The sequence below is a fragment of the Castor canadensis genome, chromosome 10 (assembly GCF_047511655.1).
Source record: "Castor canadensis chromosome 10, mCasCan1.hap1v2, whole genome shotgun sequence".
Taxonomy (NCBI): domain Eukaryota; kingdom Metazoa; phylum Chordata; class Mammalia; order Rodentia; family Castoridae; genus Castor; species Castor canadensis.
Genome location: NC_133395.1, coordinates 17,499,380 through 17,515,494, shown reverse-complemented (window position 1 = coordinate 17,515,494; position 16,115 = coordinate 17,499,380).

Below are 16,115 nucleotides of genomic sequence, written 5' to 3'. Positions count from 1 at the left end.
CTTGTGTGCAGAAATTTCTTCTCTATCTAGTCTAAAAATCTCAATAAACAACCTTTTCCTTTTCTAGGTAACTAATGATTCAAGATGTGGTATCCCCATATTTTCAATGTTTGTATTGCAAGAACATATCTGACCATTGATCTGTGCCTGTTCTGAGTTGTCGAGATCTAAGGAGATGGTCAGGTACCAGAGCTAGGCATCATTTAAGATTTAAGGACCCTAAACCAAGTTCATTTTTCCTCTCTTTTAAATACAGCTCCTCTCAATAGTCTCATTATTTTCCTTGAAAAATTGAAATCATTTTTTAAATCTGTTCCTTAGATAAAATAAGACTAGTAAGTCATTATTAGATACTAACATCTAAGTACAAATTAGTTTACCAGATTAGCAGTGCACAAAACAAGCTGTAGGGCAAAGGAAATGGAGGGTGATGCAACGAATGATCTACATCTCGGCATTTGTCTGCTTTCCCAAATAATCTGCTCAATCCATTTCTCAGTAATGATGGGATTTTCAACATTAATTTCCATACTCTTTATGGAGTCCTCCCTCTCTCTGCAATAGCCACTCCTTAGAAAGTCCAAAGTATGTGCAACTGTGGTCCAGCCATTCTTTTTAAAATTTCCACCTCCTCTGATCATGGTCATTGAGTTTGAATATTCTCTTACTTTCTAGTCCTCTGCTTTCTGACTCTTTTCCTACTTTTTCCTAATTCTTTTGCTATTACAAGTAGGCATTGCTCAAAGATCTGTCCCCAGCTTTACTTCCTTCTCTAAGTCTATCTGTGGAACACATTTCAACACTCTGACTTTCAAATAAAGCAACTCCAAAATTTATAGTGCCCAAGATAACCATTCTTTTCCATTGTCTTATATTTCCCACCACCTGTAGGACATTTGTATCTATCTTGAAGTACCACAGGCATTTCAAATTCTTCTTGTAAAAATGTAAGTTCACAATTTCTCCTTGAAATATTTCCTGATTCTTATTTTTCTTTCTTTCTTCAGTGAAATCACAATTCTTCTTAGAATCCAGACTTAGAATCATGTCATTTTTGTTCCTTTTATTCTCACAATTCGTCAACAAGCCCCACAGACATTTTCTTGAAATCTATGTCACATTTACCCTCTTTCTTTCCATTTCTAAAGCCACCACCTTCTGGTACCCACCTGAGCTGTTATAAATTCTCTGGTTTATGTTCTTCATGCACGTTCTCTACTCTTTAATCAAAACATGGTCACAAGAGTAAGTCTCAGCTTGTGCTACTAACTTTGTCAAAGTAACTTAAATGATGTACCATTTTTAATACATGAGGTGCATTTATTGGATATCTGGGGATTTTCAGGTAGGTTCCAATCTAAGTTTTTAGCTTTCTCTCACTCAACTCACCTACCTTCATTACAACCAACCTGGATTACTCAAATCTTTAAGCATATACTTTCCCACTATCCCATGCACTGACAAGTATGGGCTTTCCTGCTTCCTCTAGTTGAACTCTGACCCTATTTGATGGCCCAATTTAAATGTGACTTTCTTCATAAAGCTTCATTTTCTCTCTAACCAAAAAGATGTAAACAACACATTTTCCATAGACATTTAGAGCCACACCTTCTGCCCTCAACTATCTGTATGTACTACCTTAGCTGCTAATTTACAAGTTTTTGATGTTGATAGTATTTCTCAATTTTCTATCCTTTAGAAATATTATCACAATATAGTTGGCCAATAAATAATTTGATTAAATAAAGCACAAAAGGAATGAGAGGCCAGAAAGATTTATGATAATAAGTGATCAATACCAAGAACAAGAGGTACTTATATGATAGGAATACATTGTATTAATTGTGTAATATATCACCAGCAGTGTTCCAGGCATTGTTAAACAAGTTTAAGCATTATTTGAAGTGACCGAGCATGGTAGACTAGATAGTATCTTATCTTTCTTGTGGATCCGATATAATATTGCAAGATGTCAGCAATGCTAGTTGGGAAAAGAAGAAAGTGTGTGTATATTAGATTCTTCCTTTCAAGTTTTCTCAAAGATAATTCCCATAAAGCACATTTTGTGGTTAATTCTCAAGCATATAAAGTGTTCCAAATAAGCAAGCAAAAAAAACGTATCCAGACTATGATAAGAATTCCAAAATTACTTCTTGTTTCAGTTTTTCATTCCATAGAAAAAAATAAGAGAAATGGGGTAAAAGATACAAGAAGCAGGTCGAGTTCACAGAATGGGAGGTCTATGGTGCTTCATGGGAAACAGTAGAGCAAGCCAGTTAAACTTAGATGCTCTCAGGGTTGGAGATGCAGCTCAGTGGTAAAGGGCTTGCCTAGCATGCACAACATCTTGAGTTCTATCTCCAGCACTGCACAAAACAACTTAGATGCTCTGAAGTTGTCCTACCTGGCTTTGAATCAAGTCTACAAAGTGAGGTTAACAAGATCACTCGTGGAGTTGATGAGAAGATCAAATGAGTTAGCAATGATGTTAAGGACTTAGCATATAGTATTTCTTAAGGACTGGCACAGTGTGTCTTAAAATCCTTACTTGTTATTCTTCCAACTCTTTTATGTTTACATTTTACAAGTGCCAAAACTAACAAATCTGGTAAAGCAACAAAAGACAAATCTGTGAAAAATAAAAAATGTATCTGAAAACTTAACCAGTGTTGAAAAATAGTGTTAAAATTTTGCCATTTTTATTTACTTATTGCAGTGCTGGGAATTGAATACAGAGCATTGTGCACATGGCTAGGCAAGCACTGTCCTGCTGAGCTACACCCCTAGTCTCCAATTTCTGTCATTTTGCATTTTGTCTGTTCCTTATGAATCATTGATAACATTAACTCTACAATTCAGATGTTCAAAGAAAATGTAAATTCACTGATTTTTTTGTTTTACACTGAGTCTGGTCTGATTTTCTTCCATCTCTTTCAGTTGCTTTGCAGGAAAAAATGGCTTCAATCTGGTACACAGCTCCCTCTCATGTCGTATTCAAATACATTTCCCTTTGCAGTTGGTGACTTGGAGCATCTCTCAGTAAATGTATTCTGTGCTCAAACTCTCAGACAAAAATATTTTTAATTGATTCATTCAGATTTCTTGGTCTTTACTTTCCAATCTGAGATGAGAGTTTATTTTCCTTGTGGTACTGGGACCAAAATGGGATTTAATAGGAGGCAAGGAAGGAGAAAGATGTGGTACTAGTGGCCTCAAAGGGCAGAGAGTGTTACTGGCTTTTATTGCCTAAGTACTTGGGCATGTCAAATGTCCCTGTCTGGGAGCTCGAAAAACTAAACTCCCCCAAAATCAATGAGCCAATAAAGAAGTGGGCAACTGAACTAAACAGAAATTTTTCAAAGGAAGAAGTCCAAATGTCCAAAAATCACATGAAAAAACACTCACCATCCCTAGCCATAAAGGAAATGCAAATCAAAACCACACTAAGATTCCACCTTACCCCTGTTAGAATAGCCATCATCTAGAACACCAATAACAACAAATGTTGGCAAGGACGTGGGGGAAAAGGAACTTTCATACGCTGCTGGTGGGAATGTAAGCTAGTACAACCACTTTGGAAAACCAGATGGAGGTGTCTTAATAAACTAAACATAGATCTGCCATAAGATCCAGCAACACCATTCCTAGGGATATACCCAAAGGAATGCGACTCAAGTTATTACAAAAGCACCTGAGCACCCATGTTTATTGCAGCACTATTCACAATAGCCAAGTTATGGAAACAACCAAGATGCCCCACTATTGACAAATGGATTAAGAAAGTGTGGTATTTATACACAATGGAATTTTATTCAGTCACAAAGAAGAATGAAATTTTGTCATTCACAAGTACATGGATGGAACTGGAGAACATCATTGGAAGTGAAGTTAGCCAGGCTCAGAGAGCCAAAAATCGCACGTTCTCCCTTATATGAGGATTATAGACCTAAAACAAATGCAGTTACATTACTGGATGTGGGTCACACACTAAGAGGAGAATGCACACGGGAGAATTACAGAAAGGGAAAAAAACCTAAAACTTGAATGTGGTTGATGTGTTCACTGTAGAGGAGTGAACATAATAATCTTAAACTGGCAGAGGTCACTATGGGAAGGGGATCAGGAAGTAGTGAAGAGGTCTGACAGAGATGAACCAATATGGATTATAATAAACAAGTGCATGGAAGCAGCGCTAGGAATCTCTCTGTATAGCTAGCTTTATCTCAAACTAGCAAAAATGCTATGTCTTTCTTATTATCTCTTATGTTTTCTCTTCAACAATGTGGAGAACAAGAGGACAGAACAGGTTCTTCCCGGAAATTGGATGGGGAGGAGGTGTCCCAAACAACGTATACACATGTGAAAAAATGTAAAAACAATTTTTAAAAAGGGTAAAAAAATGTCCCTGTCCTCTCCCATGCTGCTCAACCAGCTGGGAGTGGAAGGATGTCCAGTGGCTGGGTGGTTGCGATTGATTCTTACATCCCCAACGGTTCTCAGGGCTATCAGTGTCAGTATCATCTCCGTTCTGCATCATTTTCACAGGCTTCATGCTTATTGTGTGAATGTTGGCTTTCTTTTTATTTCTAACTGATGCTGGTTTGCATACAGGAAGGCAAATGATTCTTAATATAATTTTAAATCTTACTGAAGTTTATTCATAAGAGGTTTTTTTTTTTGCTTTGTTTTGTTTTTTTGTGTTTTTTTGTTGTTTTTGTTGGGTTTCCTCAATACTGCTTGCATAGTCTTTATTGAAGCATCCCATAGCCAGGACTGTCAGGCAGGCCTTGTCTCTTGTTGTCTTTTGTGTTCTGGGGCAAAGAAGTCTGATCTCACAGAGCTGGATCTCAGATTCTGGGGGAAGGACCTAGGGCCTAGATCTGTGAATCTTTAACACTCAAGCCTATAGAAATACCAGTTCCCCCAGTGGTGGGATAAGAAGACAGGAGTTTAAGTTCTAAAGCAGCCTCTAACACTGAGCAGTGCCCACCACCTGAGATGAGGCTGCCTGTCATAGAGTTTTCTGGAGTGCAAGCCTGCAGGAAATCAGTTCTACTTTAATTCTTACTTGACTTATAACTTCCAAAAATAAAACCTTTTTCTTTTCTCTCTCCTGAGCTTTTTGCCTCTTTCTTATTTTAGTTAATTGCACTGGCTAGAATCTGCAAAAAATGTGCAGAATAATGTTGACAGAGCACCAAGTTTCTCCTTTTTCTAACAGCATCTCAACTCTGGCCATATAAATGGGTCATATAAATGATGGAATTGTTCTCTGTATATATGTATTTATTCACATACTTACAAACAGACTTTCCTATTTCCCCAGTCTGAATTAATATCTGTTTTTTCCTGGTATTATTTCACTTGCTGCTTTTTTTTTTTTTTTTTTTTTTTTTGGTATTGGGGTTTGAACTCAGGGTATACACCTGAGCCACTCCACCATCCCTTTTTTGTGATGGGTATTTTCGAGATAAGGACTCTCAAACTATTTGCCTGGGCTGGCTTTGAACCACCATCCTCCTGATCACTGCCTCCTGAGTAGCTAGGATTATAGGTGTGAGCCACCGGCACCCAGCTCTTTTCTATTTCTTATAAACTAGAATAGGCTAAGAAAAAGAAGTTTTGAAGTTTTGTTTGAAGACTTGTTTTGGGGGTTTTGTTTTTGTTTTGTTTTGTTTTGGGTTTTTTTGCTGTCACCCAGGTTGAACTCACAATCCTCCTACCTCAGCCTCCCCAGTGAGGGGATTATAGGCATGAGCAACCACACCTGATTGCTGTTTCTTTAAAAACACTTTTAAGTGTTTGGAGATTTTACCAAGAAAGTAAATATATGTAATTTAATCAGGAATAGAAGTGGAATTATATCAAAGGATTTTCCAATTCATCAACACAGTTGTATGGCAGTTGCCCTTAAATTTAACTGTAGTAAATCCCAATAATAAACTATCTCATCTTAACCCATATTTGTACTCCTTGGGATAAATCTTACTGGAGTCAATTATTTTAATCAATTGCACAATTTTGGGTATCTTTGAATATTATTTGTATTCGGTTTTGTGCTATATTTGTTTAATCTGGGGATCTTGCATGACTTCAAACCGAAAAAAAGCAGGTTTTCTTGGATACTTTGACATTTACTTCACATGAAAATCAGCTGTTTCATTTGCTTTGGAAAAGTTCAATAATGCAGTTATCTGAGCCTAGAAATTTTTCTAAGTAAGGCTTCTAGACAACTTTGTGTACTTCTACCTTTGGATGTTTGCATATTTTCTTTCTTAGGTTCACTTTATACTGTTAATTTTAGTGTAATTTATCTCTGTGGAGTTTAAAATTTATTGAATAAAAGTAAGGTTCAATGGTAAAATATTGTCTTTTCTTTTTTCTTTTGGCAGTACTGGGGTTTGAACTCAGGACCTCGTGCTCGCTAAGCAAGCACTCAACAACTGAGCAACTTTTATGCTTCTTCAGATAAGGTCTTGTGTTTTTGCCTGAGACCAACTTCAGATCACAATCCTCCTACTTGTGCCTCCTTCATAGCTGGGATTACAGGCACACACCACTGTGTCTGCCTTATTTATTGAGATAAGGGGAAAGGGTTTTTCCAACTTTTTGCCTGTACTAACCTCAAATCTGAGTCCTCCCAAACTCTGCTCTGGAATAGCTATGGTTAGAGGCATGAGGAACTACACTTAGCAAATATTATTTTAAGGGTCTTTAACTTCACTGAACTTAATTGCTTTTCTCATTTCTAATGTTTTTGTGTATGTACTGAGCTTTCTCAGTTTCTCTTCAATAGGCAGTCAGTGATTCAAATTGTTTTTCCCCAAGAATAAGTTGTTGGCAATCCTCCCATTTTTCTGTTCCCTGATTCATTTATTTATGCTTTAATCTTCATTAATTTTCATTATTTTCCCCTCTGTGTTCCTTGTGTTCACTTAATTTTAATGTTTAATTTATTAACTTTGTTTATTTTTGTTTGCAGTAAAAATATTTGAGGCTATGCTATTATCGTTATTTTATAAATATTCTGTAATTGTGGCTTTTAAGTTCTTTTAGCTTCAAGAGTTTGTTAGAAAAGAATGGTATAAAAACGTCAAGTGCCTTTGGTTTTTTGTTTCTAAACTTGACATTTATTTTTCATTTTATTAGATTGTGGTTTTAGAATATGATCTGAAGTCCTTTTTGTCTTTTGAACTGAATATTTCTTTTTGGCTAATATGTGGTTACATTTTTTGCAAAATGCTCCTGGGGCCATCTAAAAAGAAGAATATTCTTTCTTTGCAGATTATAGCTTTAATATATGTATGTTTATTAAGTGGTATAAACTAATGTTTCATTATATTGTTTAGACCGTTCTGTAGGGACAACATTTGTGTATGTGACACTCCATGAACAAACACTGACTCTTAACTTCTCCCCTCCTGTTGCTGCTCCATCTGTTTCTCATTTCAGCTGCTGCAATGTGTTCTCCTGGTATTCTGAGGCTATCAATTGTCACATAAAGGCTCACTGAGAAATTGTTCAGTCCATAGTTCTAAAGATACCCTGTTCTGATTTAATGAATATTTTCCAAAATTAAATATTAGACAATTTTTATGGCATTGATTCTTTCCTTTTGACATTTTCTGATTGTATCTCTGCCCATTAGTTCAACTTTTTTTAGTCATTAGACATTTTATTAGCATGAATTGCTGTTTATGTAGGGACTCATAGGGAATAATCAAGGATCCCTTCCTGCTGCGTTTTTTTGTCTCTGTTTTCATTGCCTACAGGTGTGAAGTCTGGTTTTGTGTTTGGTTTGGTTTTTTTGCTCGTTTGTTTGTTTATTAGTTTTTGCTTTTTATTGGTGGGAATGGAGTTTGTACTCAGAGCTTTGTGCTTACAAAGCAGATGCTCTACCACTTGAGTCATGCCTCCAGTTCATTTGGGTTTTTTTGTTCGTTTGTTTACCTTTTTTTGTTTTTGTTGTGGTTATTTTGGAGATAGAATCTCACTATATTTTCCTGAGCTGACCTCAAACTGAGATCATACTGATATCAGCCTCTCAAGTAGCTAGGATTTCAAGTGTGAGCCACCAGCACCCAGTTAGGAGTCTATTTTAAATACAGTTTCAGGCTGAGCTTAACCTCTTAAATAAGGTAGTTAGGTGCCTGTGAGCCACTATACCATATTCAGCAAACTTTCAAAGATGATCCCTCTGTGAAAAACCTAGAAATGAAAGTATGTACAAGGCCTCTTCTTTCCCCCAGTTTTCTACCCCCAGCTTTTGTGATTGTACTTGAAGTTTCACCCAGTTTTATCTTTAAATCATAAGTGCCTTAACATATACTCAAGAATCATCTTCTTTTTTCTTTTACTTATTTTTCTTTTATTCTAGCATTACTTTTATTTTATTTTATTTTTATTATTTTATTTATTTATTTATTTTTTATTATTCATATGTGCATACAATGCTTGGGTCATTTCTCCCCCCTGCCCCCACCTCCTCCCTGACCACCCACCCCACCCTCTCCCCCTCACCCCCTCGATACCCAGCAGAAACTATTTTGCTCTTATCTCTAATTTTGTTGAAGAGATAGTATAAGTAAAAATAGGAAGGAACAAGGATTTTTGCTAGTTGAGATAAGGAAAGCTATATAGGGAGTTGACTCACATTAATTTTTTGTGCATGTGTGTTACCTTCTAGGTTAATTCTTTTTGATCTAACCTTTTCTGTAGTTCCTGGTCCCCTTCTCTTATTGGCCTCAGTTGCTTTTAAGGTAACTGCATATTTTTAAAATTTATTTATATTTTTTACATTTTAAAAGAATTTTGTACTTGCATTTGGAGTGTTTTAGTTTCTTTGCTTTTTATTTGTTTTGTGGGAGAGGGAGTCACTGAATCACAAAGATTTCTTGTAACAAGCATGGCACTTCTAATTATCAAATTTATTATAAGATGTGCAGTCAGAATAATCCCTCTGAAGATGGTGACTAGGGCACAGAAGCAGACAGCATGAGCTCCGAGACTCCAAAACCTTGCTGAGACACTGGAGCCACCCTTAGCAAAAATAAAGCAGCAAAGAGAATCAAAACTTCAACATCCTGAACCCCTAGCCCATGGAAAGCTCCCCACGCCATGTTACACTGAGAAAACAGGAAGGCTGCCGCGCCATCAGACACTTACTCCAAACCTGCTTGGGAGAAATTAGGCAGACCAACAGGTGAGCACCAAGCATCACATGGTTTTCCCCCAGCCACCCCAGGGATAAACCAGCATATCCCCCTAAGCAGACTTCCCCCCAACAAAAAAACCTGAACAATAAACAAGGAACTGGAAACTAAAACACAGCAGAGGGGCAGAGTTGCTGAAAGTGCACCGGAGAAGGGGGGAGGAGCAAGGAGCTGATCTTTTCAAGAACTTTCAGTAAACAAAGGCTGGAAAGGCAGAAGGGCCAACAATGGGCCAGTGATAAACCACAGCCTGAAATAGGGCAGATAGCCGTCCACAAAGCTCATCTCCTAAGCCAGTGAGCAACATCCAAAGTCAAATGACACTGCAAAATTGAAAAATAATCAGCAAACCATCACAACAACTTGACAGCAGGGGGCCAGCTGATGGGTCACTAACCTTGCCCCAGAGAAAGGGGGTGAAGCAAAGAAACAAGTCCCCAGTAATCAAGCACAGTGAAAACCCAACTACAAAGCAGGACAGCTGGTGGGCTACAGAGCTGATTCTGGAACCTGAGGACAACATACAAACTTAAACTGCCACACTCCACTGAGGGAAGAGCTGACCAAGCACCTGCCTCTGAAAGACAGAAGGAAAAAAAAAACAAAAAAAAAACACTACCCAAACACCTGGCAAGACTATGACAGAGCTTCTGCTTAAATACTAACACCAAGATTGGATGCTGGAGAAGTACCACCAGAATTCAAACTGAGCCTGAAATTCTTAGTTTGTTTTTTCATTTCTCCACATTTATTTCTTTGGGTTTTTGTTTGTTTGCTTGCTGGTTTTACTATTATGAATTAGCAAATACTAAATTACACCCAGACCAGGGACAGAAATGACACACACACACACACTTAGCTACACCCAGTACAGCCACAAAACAAAATTAAACCAAGGGAAAGAAAACAAAACAGGTGACTGAAACCACCAAATAGCATATGAACAATATAGTTGCATGGTAGCAGTTGAAGCAATGGGATGGAAATCATTCTCCACCAAAAAATAATTTAATACAGGATTCAAAGGGAAATGAAGAAAACGGATACTCAGTTCCAGACTCCAAAAAAACAAAGACAAATGTTGCCAAGGAACCCAATGATGTCCACAAGAACAGCTTCAAAGAAGAAATTCTGCAAGTGATCACTGAGAATTTCATGAAGATGTTACCAGACATGGTCAACCAAAACATACAGGAGGCATTCAAGAAATTTCAACATACCAAAAATAAAGAATATGAGAAAACACAGAAAAAAATAAATGAACTCACAGGAGCCTTAAATAAACACCAAAGTGAAAGACAGAACACTATAAATAAAGGAATAAATGAATTAAAGACAAAAATAGACAATTTGAAAGAGGAAGTGGCCCATGATATGGAAAACCTCAAAAAAAAAGAGAATGAAACAGAAATACAAGACAAAATGGAAGGCCATTCCAGCAGACTAGAACAAGCAGAAAACAGAATCTCAGAACTTGAAGATGAAATGGAAATTAAAGGAAAAACTGAAGAGCTATTAGTCCAACAGCTCAAGAACTGTGAAAGAAATATGCAAGAACTCACTGACTCCATCAAAAGACCAAACCTGAGAATCATGGGCATTGAAGAAGGAGAATAGGTGCAAGCAAAATGAATGCATAATATATTCAACAAAATAATGATAGAAAATTTCCCAAATCTAGAGAAAACTATGCCCATTTAGGTACAGGAAGCCTCCAGGACACCAAACAGACTTGACCAAAATAGAACTATCCCATGACATATTATCATTAAAACAACAAGTACAGAGAATAGAGAAAGAATTTTGAAGGCTGTAAGAGAGAAAAACAAGTAACATACAAAGGTAAACCCATCAAAATCACAGCAGAATTCTCAATAGAAACATTAAAAGCAAGAAGAGCATGGAGTGAGGTATTCCAGGCACTAAATGAAAATAACTACAACCCTATGATACTCTACCAGCAAAACTATCATTCAAAATAGATAGAACAATAAAAGTCTTCCATGATAAGCAGAAACTAAAACAATATATGACTACTAAGCTACCACTACAAAAGACTCTTCAAGGAATTCTGTACACAGAAAATGAAAGGAAACAAAACCATGAGAGGATAGGCAACACCAAAACAAAGGAAAAGAAAAGACAATGAATCAGAGAGTAATATTAATTCTGCTACACAGAATCAAACCTTCAAACAATAAAAACAACTAAATGAGAAGAATCACCACATACTTATCAATATTAACACTGCATGTTAACAGACTTTATTCCCCAATCAAAAGACACCATCTAGAAAACTGGATTAAAAAGGAAGATCCAACAATCTGTTGTTTACAGGAAACCAATCTCATTCACAGAAACAAGCTCTGGCTTAGGGCGAAAGGCTGGAAGAAAATTTACCAGGCCAATTGTAGCCAAAAACAGGCAAGAGTAGCAATATTTATCTTGGACAAAGTAGACTTCAAACTTACATTGATCAAACAAGGTAAAAAAATACATTCCATACTAATAAATGGGGAAATACACCAAAAGGAAATAACAATTATCAATGTATATGCACCCCATGCCAGTGTACCTAGTTTCATCAAACATACTCTGAAGGACCTAAAAGCATATATAGACTCCAACACAGTGGTAGTGGGAGACTTTAATAGCCCCCATCACCAATTGATAGGTCATCCAAACAAAAAATCAATAAAGAAATTCTGTAACTAAATCACACCATAGATCAAATGGACCTAGCTGATGTCTACAGAGTATTTCATCCAACAAGATACATTATTCTCAGCAGCCCATGGAATTTTCTCAAAAACTGATCATACCTTAGAGCACAAAGCAAGCCTCAGCAAATATAAGAAAATGAGATTAATCCCATGCATTCACTCTGATCACAATGCATTAAAACTATAAATCAACAACAAAAACAAAAGTAGAAAACATGAAAACAACTGGAAGTGAACAACACATTGCTCAATGATCCATGGGTCATTGATGAACTAAAAGAGGAAATTCAAAGGTTCTTCGAAGTTAATGCAAATGAAAACACGACCTACCAGAACCTATGGGACACAACAAAGTCAGTCCTAAGAGGAAAGTTTATAGCCATGAGTGCATTTAATAAATGGACAAAAAAGATCTCAAGTCAATTACCTAATGCTACATCTCAACTCCTAGAAAAACAAGAACAAGCAAAACCCAAAACAAGCAGGAGAGAACTAATAAAAATAAGGCCTAGTTCACATGCCCATTTCTTTATTGGTTCATTAGTTTTGGAAGAATTTAGTTTTTTAAGTTCCCTATATATTCTGGTTATCAGTCCTTTGTCTGATGTATAATTGGCAAATATTTTCCCCACTCTGTGGGTGTTCTCTTCAGTTTAGAGACCATTTCTTTTGATGAACAGATGCTTTTTAGTTTTATGAGGTCCCATTTATCTATGCTATCTCTTAGTTGCTGTGCTGCTGGGGTTTCATTGAGAAAGTTCTTACCTATACCTACTAACTCCAGAGTATTTCCTACTCTTTCTTGTATCAACTTAAGAGTTTGGGGTCTGATATTAAGATCCTTGATCCATTTTGAGTTAATCTTGGTATAGGGTGATATACATGGATCTAGTTTCAGTTTTTTGCAGACTGCTAACCAGTTTTCCCAGCAGTTTTTGTTGAAGAGGCTGCTATTTCTCCATCATATATTTTTAGCTCCTTTGTCAAAGATAAGTTGCTCATAGTTGTGTGGCTTCATATCTGGATCCTCTATTCTGTTCCCTTTCTCAAAAGAAGAAATTCAAATGGCCAGAAAACATGAAAAAATGCTCACCATCTCTAGCAATAAAGGAAATGCAAATTAAAACCACACTAAGATTCCACCTCACCCCTGTTAGAATAGCCATCATCAGCAACACCACCAACAACAGGTGTTGGCGAGGATGCGGGGAAAAAGGAACCCTCTTACACTGTTGGTGGGAACGTAGACTAGTACAACCACTCTGGAAAAAAATTTGGAGGCTACTTAAAAAGCTGGACATCAATCTACCATTTGATCCAGCAATACCACTCTTGGGGATATACCCAAAAGACTGTTACTCCAGAGGCACCTGCCCATCCATGTTATGGAAACAGCCAAGATGCCCCAGCACTGACGAATGGATTAAGAAAATGTGGTATCTATACACAATGGAATTTTATGCAGCCATGAAGAAGAACGAAATGTTATCATTCACTGGTAAATGGATGGAATTGGAGAACATCATTCTGAGTGAGGTTAGCCTGGTTCAAAAAACCAAAAATCGTATGTTCTCCCTCATATGTGGACATTAGATCAAGGGCAAACACAACAAGGGGATTGGACTATGAGCACATGATAAAAGCGAGAGCACACAAGGGAGGGGTGAGGATAGGTAAGACACCTAAAAACTAGCTAGCATTTGTTGCCCTTAACGCAGAGAAACTAAAGCAGATACCTTAAAGCAACTGAGGCCAATAGGAAAAGGGGAACAGGTACTAGAGAAAAGGTTAGATCAAAAAGAATTAACCTAGAAGGTAACACCCACAGGAAATCAATGTGAGTCAATGCCCTGTATAGCTATCCTTATTTCAACCAGCAAAAACTCTTGTTCCTTCCTATTATTGCTTATACTCTCTCTACAACAAAATTAGAAATAAGGGCAAAATAGTTTCTGCTGGGTATTGAGCGGGGGGAGCGAGAGGGGGTGGAGTGGGTGGTAAGGGAGGGGGTGGGGGCAGGGGGGAGAAATGAACCAAGCCTTGTATGCACATATGAATAATAAAAGAAAAATGAAAATAAATAAATAAATAAATAAAAATTGTAAAAAAAAAAAAAAAGGCCTAAAATTAATGAAATAGAAACAAAGAAAACCATACAAAGAATCAATGAGACAAAAAGCTGGTTCTTTGAAAAAATAAACAAGATTGACAGACCCCTGGCAAACCTGACTAAAATGTGGAGAGAAAAAACCCAAGTCAATAAAATCAGAAATGCAAAAGGTGAGATAACAATAAACACCTGGAAATCCAGGGACTCATCAGAGACTACTTTGAGAACCTATAGTCCAATAAATTTGAAAATCTTGAAGAAATGGAAAAATTTCTAGATACTTATGACCATCCAAAATTGAACCAAGAGGATATTAATCATCTGAATAGATCTGTAACACAAAATGAAATTGAAGCAGCAATAAAGAGTCTCCCAAAAAAGAAAAGTCCAGGACCTGATGGATTCTCTGCTGAATTCTTTCAGATATTTAAAGAAGAACTAATCCCAACTCTCCTTAAACTTTTCCCCAAAGTAGAAAGGGAAGGAATTCGGCCTAACTCATTTATGAAGTCTGCATTACACTCATCCCAGAATCGGACAAAGACACCTCCAAAAAGGAGAACTATAGGCCAAACTCCTTAATGAACATCGATGCAAAAATCCTCAATAAAGTAATGTAAACCAAATCCAATAACATATCAAAAGATCATACACCTTGACCAAGTCGGCTTCATCCCAGGGATGCAGGGGTGGTTCAACACATGCAAATCTATAAATGTAATACAACACATCAATAGAAGCAAAGATAAAAACCACTTGATCATCTCAATAGGTGCAAAAAAAGCCTTTGATAAGATCCAACATCATTTCATGATAAAAGCTCTAAGAAAACTAGGAATAGAAGGAAAGTACCTCAACATTATAAAGGCTATATATGGCAAACCTATAGCCAACTTAATGGAGAAAAACTGAAACCATTTCCCCTAAAATCAAGAATGAGACAATGGTGCCCACTATACCCACTCCTATTCAACATAGTCATGGAATTCCTAGCCAGAGAAATTAGACAAGAAGAAGAAATAAAAGGTATACAAATAAGTACAGAAACTGTCAAAATATCCCTATTTGCAGATGACAAAATCCAGAAAATTCTACCAAAAGACTTCTAGACACCATAAATAGCTACAACAAATTGGCAGGATACAAAATCAACATACAGAAATCATTAGTTTTTCCATACACCAACAACAAACAAATTGAGAAAGAATATATGGAAACAATTCCATTTATAAGAGCCTCAAAAAAAAATCAAATACCTAGGAGTAACTTAAAAAAGAATGTGAATGATCTCTGTAAGGAGAACTAGAAACCTCTGAAGAAAGAGATTGTGGAAGACTATAGAAGATGGAGAGCTCTCCCGTGCTCATAGATCGGTAGAATCACCATAGTAAAAATGGCTATACTACCAAAAGTAATCTATATGTTTAATGCAATTCCCATCAAAATCCCAATGACATTCATCACAGAGATTGAAAAATCTACCCTAAAGTTCATTTGGAAAAACAAGAGACCGCAAATAGCCAAGGCAGTACTCAGCAAAAAGAGCAATGCTGGTGGTATCACAATACCTGACTTCAAACTATATTACAAAGCAATAGAAATTAAAACAGTATGGTACTGGCACAAAAACAGATATGAAGACCAGTGGAACAGACTAGAGGACCCAGATATGAACCCACACAGCTATGCCCACCTTATTTTTGACAAAGGCGCCAAATACATATGATAGAGAAAAAACATCCTCTTCAACAAATGCTGCTGAGAAAAATGGTTATCTGCCTACAAAAAACTGAAACTAGACCCATGTCTATCACCCTGTACTACTATCAACTCAAAATGGATCAAGGACCTTAACATCAGACTGGAAACTCTGAAGTTAGTACAGGAAAGAGCAGGGAATACTCTGGAAGCAATTGTTATAGGCAAGGACTTCCTCAATAGAACCCCAGCAGCTCAGCAACTAAGAGAAAGGATGCACAAATGGGACTTCATAAAATTAAAAAGTTTCTGCACAATGAAAGAAATGGTCTCTAAACTGAAGAGAGAGAAATACCCACAGAGTAGGAGAAA